Here is a 9,793-nt window from a genome sequence, read left to right on the forward strand (position 1 = left end):
TGGGTCAGGGCTATTTGCCTGCTGATGGTTGGCAGATATAGGCTGGGTCAGGGCTATTTGCCTGCTGATGGTTGGCAGATATAGGCTGGGTCAGGTCTATTTGCCTGCTGATGGTTGGCAGATATAGGCTGGGTCAGGTCTATTTGCCTGCTGATGGTTGGCAGATATAGGCTGGGTCAGGGCTATTTGCCTGCTGATGGTTGGCAGATATAGGCTGGGTCAGGTCTATTTGCCTGCTGATGGTTGGCAGATATAGGCTGGGTCAGGGCTATTTGCCTGCTGATGGTTGGCAGATATAGGCTGGGTCAGGTCTATTTGCCTGCTGATGGTTGACAGATATATGCTGGGTCAGGGCTATTTGCCTGCTGATGGTTGACAGATATAGGCTAGGTCAGGGCTATTTGCCTGCTGATGGTTGGCAGATATAGGCTGGGTCAGGTCTATTTGCCTGTTGATGGTTGACAGATATAGGCTGGGTCAGGGCTATTTGCCTGCTGATGGTTGACAGATATAGGCTGGGTCAGGTCTATTTGCCTGCTGATGGTTGACAGATATAGGCTGGGTCAGGGCTATTTGCCTGCTGATGGTTGACAGATATAGGCTAGGTCAGGGCTATTTGCCTGCTGATGGTTGGCAGATATAGGCTGGGTCAGGTCTATTTGCCTGTTGATGGTTGACAGATATAGGCTGGGTCAGGGCTATTTGCCTGCTGATGGTTGACAGATATAGGCTGGGTCAGGGCTATTTGCCTGCTGATGGTTGGCAGATATAGGCTGGGTCAGGTCTATTTGCCTGCTGATGGTTGACAGATATAGGCCAGGTCAGGGCTATTTGCCTGCTGATGGTTGGCAGATATAGGCTGGGTCAGGTCTATTTGCCTGCTGATGGTTGACAGATATAGGCTGGGTCAGGGCTATTTGCCTGCTGATGGTTGGCAGATATAGGCTGGGTCAGGTCTATTTGCCTGTTGATGGTTGACAGATATAGGTTGGGTCAGGGCTATTTGCCTGCTGATGGTTGGCAGATATAGGCTGGGTCAGGGCTATTTGCCTGCTGATGGTTGACAGATATAGGCTGGGTCAGGGCTATTTGCCTGCTGATGGTTGGCAGATATAGGCTGGGTCAGGGCTATTTGCCTGCTGATGGTTGGCAGATATAGGCTGGGTCAGGGCTATTTGCCTGCTGATGGTTGGCAGATATAGGCTGGGTCAGGGCTATTTGACTGCTGATGGTTGGCAGATATAGGCTGGGTCAGGGCTATTTGCCTGCTGATGGTTGGCAGATATAGGCTGGGTCAGGGCTATTTGCCTGCTGATGGTTGGCAGATATAGGCTGGGTCAGGGCTATTTGCCTGCTGATGGTTGACAGATATAGGCTGGGTCAGGGCTATTTGCCTGCTGATGGTTGACAGATATAGGCTGGGTCAGGTCTATTTGCCTGTTGATGGTTGGCAGATATAGGCTAGGTCAGGGCTATTTGCCTGCTGATGGTTGGCAGATATAGGCTGGGTCAGGGCTATTTGCCTGCTGATATAAGGCTGGGTCAGGGCTATTTGCCTGCTGGGATGGTTGAGGTGATAGGCCATCAGCTCATTTGCCTGCTGATGGTTGACAGATATAGGTTGGGCCAGGCCATTTGCCTGCTGATGGCTGACAGATATAGGGCTGGGTCAGGGCTATTTGCCTGCTGATGGTTGACAGATATAGGCTAGGTCATTATTTGCCTGGGTCAGGTCTATTTGCAGATATAGGGCTGGGTCAGGTCTATTTGCCTGTTGATGGTTGACAGATATAGGCTGGGTCAGGTCTATTTGCCTGCTGATGGTTGGCAGATATAGGGCTGGGTCAGGGCTATTTGCCTGCTGGGATGGTTGGCAGATATAGGCTGGGTCAGGGCTATTTGCCTGCTGATGGTTGGCAGATATAGGCTGGGTCAGGCTATTTGCCTGCTGATGGTTGACAGATATAGGCTGGGTCAGGGTTATTTGCCTGCTGATGGTTGGCAGATATAGGCTGGGTCAGGGCTATTTGCCTGCTGTGTTTCATGTGGGATATGGATAACAAACATTCAGTGCTCAGTGCAAATCTATAAAAAGTTTATTCATGTTTTTATATAAAAGTAAATACTTTTTTGAATAGGACAATAGAAGGTGAACGAAAACGTCTAGTGTACATACAGTTCTATACATCAAGTTACATAATCAATTATTCTATTCAAATATACCTACACTTTAAACCTTTCATACAAGTCGAAATACTCCATGTTTTAGTTTTTAAACTTCTCTGTGGTCAACTTCTCAACTCCAATATAATGCTTTTTATTCCGAATACAATACTTTTTGGGCTACTCATCTTAGGCAATCACTGTGTACTGCATGAACATACAGTCCATATATTAGTTATATAAAAGCTATCATACTTTCAAAAAATAAATACTGTACATTTCCTCCTTGAACTTGCAACCTTTAGTTTCATGCTGCTTAGCCTGTCTAGATGAGGATGCAATGCAATGACATAAAAGCTAGGTGGCAGTATTATACAGAAAATGGAATTACAGATGTCTGGAAACAGCTGCGGTGCCTGCAGTCAACCAATGTAATTATTCTGCAGAAAGCAAACATATCTGGACTCCATTTTGTTGTTGCTGTTAGTTCAGTGGCACATGGTCCATAGTATGTTGTTTGACCGATAAGCCAGATATTTCCTATGACTGTGATATCATACGTTTATCTTCGGTGAGACTTTTCCAACCTTTTGAAGATTTCATTGCTGTTTTATTCCCGGGAACCCAGGTGTCTCAGACTGTCTCTGAACCGAGTGGTTAAACTTGACAGTGGGAGGCAGAAAGGTCAAAGGAGCAGAAAGTCAAGAAGAAAAAAAGTATTTCTGATCTTTCCTGTCGCTTTCCGTTCTCCTGCCGCTTCCTTTACGGAGCGTAGTTCTTTGGCCGTATCATCATTTTGACCGTCTTGAAGGCCTGCCTGTAGTTGGTGGGGTATGCTTCACTAGACATGTTGTGCCATGTTCCCAGAAGATGCCGTTCCTCACGCCCTTGTATCTCTTGTGGTAGTACTTCCCATTGAGATTGGCTGACATGCAGGCGTCAAACCACCACCCAGAGCTGTAGTACGCGCCGCAGTTCCCTGACGGGTACATGTCGTTGTCCCTGTCTGGCGTGGTGAAGAACTTCTGGTCGTGGTTGAAGTGCTGGTTCATGTGCAGCGCGTTGCCGGCCGTGCCACTGTACCCACTGATGGAGAGGCGATACCTCAGGAACTCGTTGGCTACGAGAACTGGTCGAACTTGGCATACTCCCGCACCCCTTGAAGTCCTCCAGTTCGATGCGCAGAACCATGTCCTTGGCCTTGGTCAGAAGGTGGATGCGGTCGTTGCCCAACCAGAACTCTCCCCGGGGTCACCAAATCCCTCTAGAGGGAGAGAGAGAGACAGAGAGAGAGGAGGGAGAGGGCAAGGGCAGGGAGAGAGAGAGAGACAGAGAGAGAGAGAGGGAGGGCAAGGGCAGGGAGAGAGAGAGAGAGAGAGAGAGGGCAGACAGAGAGAGAGAGGGCAAGGGCAGGGAGAGAGAGAGAGAGACAGAGAGAGAGAGGGTAAGGGCAGGGAGAGAGAGAGAGAGAGAGAGAGAGGGCAAGGGCAGGAGAGAAAGAGACAGAGACAGAGAGAGAGAGGGCAAGGGCAAGGGAGAGAGAGAGAAAAAGGTAAAGGTCCGTGTCAGAGGAGTCAAATCTGTCCAATGGCATTCTATTCCCTACATAGTGCTTGGTCAAAGGTAGTGCACTATATAGGGAATAGGGGTGACATTTGGGACACAACCTCATGTTTTCCTGATTCTCACAGGGCAGCAGGCCATTACATGGAATGTTACTGACCACGGTCTGTCACAGAGTTTTGTCAAATGGGTTTATTAACCTTGTACTCAGCCCAGGAGCGGTTGAAGCTGACGGTGCCATTGAGGCGCTGCTGCACCAGGTCCAGCCGCCGAACGACTCCATGTCGCAGTAGACCTGGAACGTGCCGTCCTGGGGTCTGGCGTGACTGGTAGACGCCGTTCCTCCTCTCCTTTAACATGTTGTAGTCAGAGCAGTCCTTGGGAGCGATGATGACTGTTGTGAGAGAGAGACAGAGAGAGAGGGCAGGGGGAGGGAGAGAGAGAGAGAGACAGAGAGACAGGGCAGGGGGAGGAGAGAGAGAGAGAGAGACAGGGCAGGGGGAGGAGAGAGAGAGAGAGAGAGAGAGAGAGAGAGAGAGACAGAGAGACAGAGAGAGAGACAGAGAGACAGGGCAGGGGGAGGGAGAGAGAGAGAGAGAGAGAGAGAGACAGGGCAGGGGAGGGAGAGAGAGAGAGAGAGACAGGGCAGGGGGAGGGAGGGAGAGAGAGAGAGAGAGAGAGAGAGAGAGACAGGGCAGGGGGAGGGAGAGAGAGAGAGAGAGACAGAGAGAGAGGGCAGGGGAGGGGAGAGAGAGAGAGAGACAGAGAGACAGGGCAGGGGGAGGGAGAGAGAGAGACAGAGAGACAGGGCAGGGGAGGGAGAGAGAGAGAGAGAGAGAGACAGAGAGACAGGAGACAGGGGGGGGAGGGAGAGAGAGAGAGAGAGAGAGAGAGAGAGAGAGAGAGAGAGAGAGGCAGGGAGGGAGAGAGAGAGACAGAAACAGAGAGAGAGGGCAGGGAGAGGGGAGAGAGACAGAGAGAGGGCAGGGAGAGGGAGAGAGAGAGAGAGACAGAGAGAGAGGGCAGGGAGAGGGAGAGAGAGAGAGACAGAGAGAGACAGGGCAGTACCCGGGAGGGAGAGAGAGGGGAGGGAGAGAGAGGCAACGGTCAGTGTCCGAGGAGTAAAGAAAACACTGTTTCCCTAAAAGCACAAGACTCTCACAACCCAGCAGGCATTGCATGGAATGTTCCTGACTTCCAGCCCCAGAGCTGACTGAGTGAGTTGAGCCACGGCGTCACTGTTTTCATATAAGGGGAGGACAGCCTTGTCAAAACGGGAACGTGTCACATGGGATTAACCAAGGCTGCTGGAGAGCCTGCCAGTCCCCACTCTGTGTGTGTGATGATAATGCATCCTGACAGACACTTCTGGAGCTTAGAGACCCTAAGTTTTGGAAAGTGACGCCAGTCGACTGCTCAGGATAGAAGCCTAGAAGCATGAGAGAGGAGTTGAGTTAGCAGAGCACAGAAGAGGACAGAGCAGAGCACGGAAGAGCAGGCTGTTTGTGCGTGTGTGTGTGCGTGTGTGTGAGTGTGTGTGTGTCTCTGTATCTCCCCTGTGGGCAGTGCAACTCTATCAAAGTCTGCCCATATGTGATAGTATTAGTGGTTCTCAGAATATGGCCACCAGGCTGTGACTGACCCAAATATAACAGTCCGTCAGACAGATGGACAGACAGCCATGCAGACTGATAAAGGGATTGACAGCAACAGAAGAGCAGCTGTATTATCAAGGAAGTATGCAGAGATATAAAACCCTCATCTGGAAGTAACATCGTCCCAGTGAAAAGCTTGTGCATTCTCACATTACAGGCAAACAGTTCCTTTAATTCCTACAGAAAAAGTCTTGGGACATTAGATGAAGCTTAAAAGTGTTTATAAATGAATCGAGAACATATGATTCAGTTAAATGATCCGAAGGTAGACTCCTCGATGTATGTCCGCAAACACCTTCAAATCCAATCAGAGATAGGAAGCACACTGTTTAGTTTAACTGTGAATTGGGGCTTAATGATCTGTTACAGAGCTGAGATTGTGAGATGTCTGACTGCTGACGTTCTGTTGTCGTTGAGCCGACAGAGAGTTTCCCATATCAAGATAGAAACGTGGCCAGTAGAAAGAAGGCTGTGTCAACAACAGAACACACAAGCACTACTGCACTTTGATACTGGATGCTCCCACTTTACTGGAAACACTTTATATTGCCTGTTTCTCCATAATCTTTATGCATGAATCACTTCTGACATTATCTTGTCAAGCTATCCAGAGTCATTTGCAGAGCTCTTATACGAAGCATGACAGATTCATCTAAGACAAGTACTTCTACATAGTGTTCTGTTCTCACCATGACCAACAATGGAATGCAACACATTGCATCATCTTGTTGGCAAGTGTAATAAAGGAGGTAGCTGTTTACACCATGACCCCACGTTAACACTGTGTAACACACTCAAAATATCAGAATATCTCACATCTCAAAATATCAGAATATCTCACACTCAAAATATCAGAATATCTCACACTCAAAATATCAGTATCCCACACTCAAAATATCAGAATATCCCACACTCAAAATATCAGTATCTCACACTCAAAATATCAGTGTATCCCACACTCAAAATATCAGAATATCCCACACTCAAAATATCAGAATATCTCACACTCAAAAATATCAGAATATCTCATGACTAAAATGTCAGAATATCTCACACCAAAATATCAGAGTATCCCACACTCAAAATATCAGAATATCACACACCCAAAATATCAGAATATCTCACACTCAAAATATAGTATATCAGAATATCAGCATATCCCACACTCAAAATATCAGAATATCTCACACTCAAAATATCAGAATATCTCACACTCAAAATATCAGAGTATCTCACACTCAAAATATCAGTGTATCCCACACTCAAAATATCAGAGTATCCCACACTCAAAATATCAGAATATCTCACACTCAAAATATCAGAATATCTCACACTCAAAATATCAGAGTATCCCACACTCAAAATATTAGAGTATCCCACACTCAAAATATCAGAGTATCTCACACTCAAAATATCAGAATCTCTCACACTCAGAATATCCCAATGAGTTTTGAAAGATAAAACAATGTAATTCCCCTGTACAGTAGCAGTGTTAGTTTAGGACCATGCATAAATAAAGGGTGATGATCTGGAGTTGAACCTGCAACTCTCCTTTTGATACAGCAGAGTACTCGCACTCAGTACAGAGGGCTGGCATACTGTACAGTACTGCATGCAGTGCATGAAAGCCTGGTTTTATAATAAGTCTGTCTGGCTGATGCTTAGAGGAGAACAATAGGTTAGCAATAACAAGAGACTAGAGGAGCTTCTCTATAAGAGAACAGGGGGCTATTTTCAATAACACTTACAATGAGGGGAGTTCTGCACTTTACAGAAACATGATAGTTTAGTAATAACAGAGAGTTTTGTAAATCACTTAAAGGTTCTTGAGAATTTTCCTGTCAAATGATCAAGAACCTATTTGGTTAATGAAATAAATAGACGTACACTGAGGAGAGGGCTGGACGGCACACTGGTGGTTACAGTTGTTACTGAGCTTGTTGATCACTCCAGTGATGTTCTCCACCTTGCTGTCCACGATGGCCTCCACGTTCCTCATGTTGATCAGGCTTAGTTCCTCTAGACGGCCCTGCAGAGCCGTGATCTGTCCCCGTGCGTTACGCAGGCTGTTGGACATCTTGTTCATCTTCACCTGCATCTCAAACACAGAACCGCCGGTAGAGACGGTGCCTTTGCCAGTACCAGAACCGGTGCCAATGCCATCCCCATCAGGCCCTGTGTTGGTTCCCCCGTCTCCTCGTTCCTCCTTACTGGTGCTAGACTGTATTTCCAGAAACCCTGGTCCCGTACCGGGACCCCCTGCTGCCTCCCCGCTGTCCCTCTGCAGGCTCTGGTCAGCCTGCTGCCGGCACTCCTGACAGTCCCTCTTCAGCCGGTTCACCGTCTCCTTCAGGCTCTGCAGCTCCTTCATGGTCTTCTCCAGCATCCTGAACTGCTTGGGCAGCTGGATGGTCAGTGGAGGCAGGGTGATCTGGTAGGGGCAGTCGTCCTCTTCTCCACACTGGCCAGAAGGCTTCATCCTCACAGGGCAGCCCCTGAAACCTCTCCTGTAGCAGCCTTATCCTGGACCTTATCCCATCTCTGGGCTCTGTCTCCTGGCTCTGCTGCGGAGCTCCATGGGACTGCCAGCAGAAGAGTGGTGTAGGCCACAACACACAGCACGAACAGCCTCATGGTGTGTGTTTTGACTGAGTGTGTGTGTGTGAGTGAGTGAGTGTGTGTTTCTCAGCTACGCAGTCAGAGAGAGCGAGAGCAGCGTGAGAGAGCAGCCTGCAGGAGAGTGAGCGCAGGAGACTGCCTCCTGCCTGAGATAGTTGTGTCATTAATATCAGGGGAGAGAGGAAGGGAGGGGTGGGAGGGGCCGTGTTGCGTAATTCCACCACTCCATACCAGCAGCAAAGTCAACCATTTAAAGAGAGAGTAGGAAGGCAGAGTTCTGACTGAGCTGCAGTCCTTTAGAAATCAGCCAATTTCCCTGAACAGACAAGTGAGTCAGTACAATGGAATTAAGATTCTCTCCTGAGTCAGTACAATGGAATTAAGATTCTCTCCTGAGTCAGTACAATGGAATTAACATTCTCCCCTGAGTCAGTACAATGGAATTAACATTCTCTCCTGAGTCAGTACAATGGAATTAACATTAACTCCTGAGTCAGTACAATGGAAGTGAGTCAGTACAATGGAATTAAGATTCTCTCCTGAGTCAGTACAATGGAATTAAGATTCTCTCCTGAGTCAGTACAATGGAATTAACATTCTCTCCTGAGTCAGTACAATGGAATTAACATTAACTCCTGAGTCAGTACAATGGAAGTGAGTCAGTACAATGGAATTAACATTCTCTCCTGAGTCAGTACAATGGAATTAACATTCTCTCCTGAGTCAGTACAATGGAATTATTAATTAACATTCTCTCCTGAGTCAGTACAATGGAATTAACATTCTCTCCTGAGTCAGTACAATGGAATTAACATGCTCCCCTGAGTCAGTACAATGGAATTAACATTCTCTCCTGATTCAGTACAATGGAATTAACATTCTCCCCTGAGTCAGTACAATGGAATTAACATTAACTCCTGAGTCAGTACAATGGAAGTGAGTCAGTACAATGGAATTAACATTCTCTCCTGAGTCAGTACAATGGAATTAACATTCTCTCCTGAGTCAGTACAATAGAATTAACATTCTCTCCTGAGTCAGTACAATGGAATTAACATTCTCTCCTGAGTCTGTACAGGGGAATTAACATTCTCTCCTGAGTCAGTACAATGGAATTAACATTCTCTCCTGAGTCAGTACAATAGAATTAACATTCTCTCCTGAGCCAGTACAATGGAATTAACATTCTCTCCTGAGTCAGTACAATGGAATTAACATTCTCTCCTGAGTCAGTACAATGGAATTAACATTCTCTCCTGAGTCAGTACAATGGAATTAACATTCTCCCCTGAGTCAGTACAATGGAATTAACATTAACTCCTGAGTCAGTACAATGGAAGTGAGTCAGTACAATGGAATTAACATTCTCTCCTGAGTCAGTACAATGGCATTAACATTCTCTCCTGAGTCAGTACAATAGAATTAACATTCTCTCCCGAGTCAGTACAATGGAATTAACATTCTCTCCCGAGTCAGTACAATGGAATTAACATTATCTCCTGAGTCAGTACAATGGAATTAACATTATCTCCTGAGTCAGTACAATAGAATTAACATTCTCTCCTGAGTCAGTACAATGGAATTAACATTCTCTCCTGAGTCAGTACAATGGAATTAAGATTCTCTCCTGAGTCAGTACAATGGAATTAACATTCTCTCCTGAGTCAGTACAATGGAATTAACATTCTCTCCTGAGTCAGTACAATGGAATTAAGATTCTCTCCTGAGTCAGTACAATGGAATTAACATTCTCTCCTGAGTCAGTACAATGGAATTAACATTCTCTCCTGAGT

General features: G+C 46.7%; 1 pseudogene; it reads right to left on the minus strand.

The window, feature by feature from the left end:
- Positions 1-2,504: 2,504 nt before the first annotated feature.
- On the minus strand, positions 2,505-8,149 carry LOC127920893 (fibroleukin-like; annotated as a pseudogene).
- Between the last annotated feature and the right edge of the window lie 1,644 nt (positions 8,150-9,793).

This window comes from Oncorhynchus keta, unplaced genomic scaffold (genome assembly GCF_023373465.1).
Source record: "Oncorhynchus keta strain PuntledgeMale-10-30-2019 unplaced genomic scaffold, Oket_V2 Un_contig_21100_pilon_pilon, whole genome shotgun sequence".
Taxonomy (NCBI): Eukaryota; Metazoa; Chordata; class Actinopteri; order Salmoniformes; family Salmonidae; genus Oncorhynchus; species Oncorhynchus keta.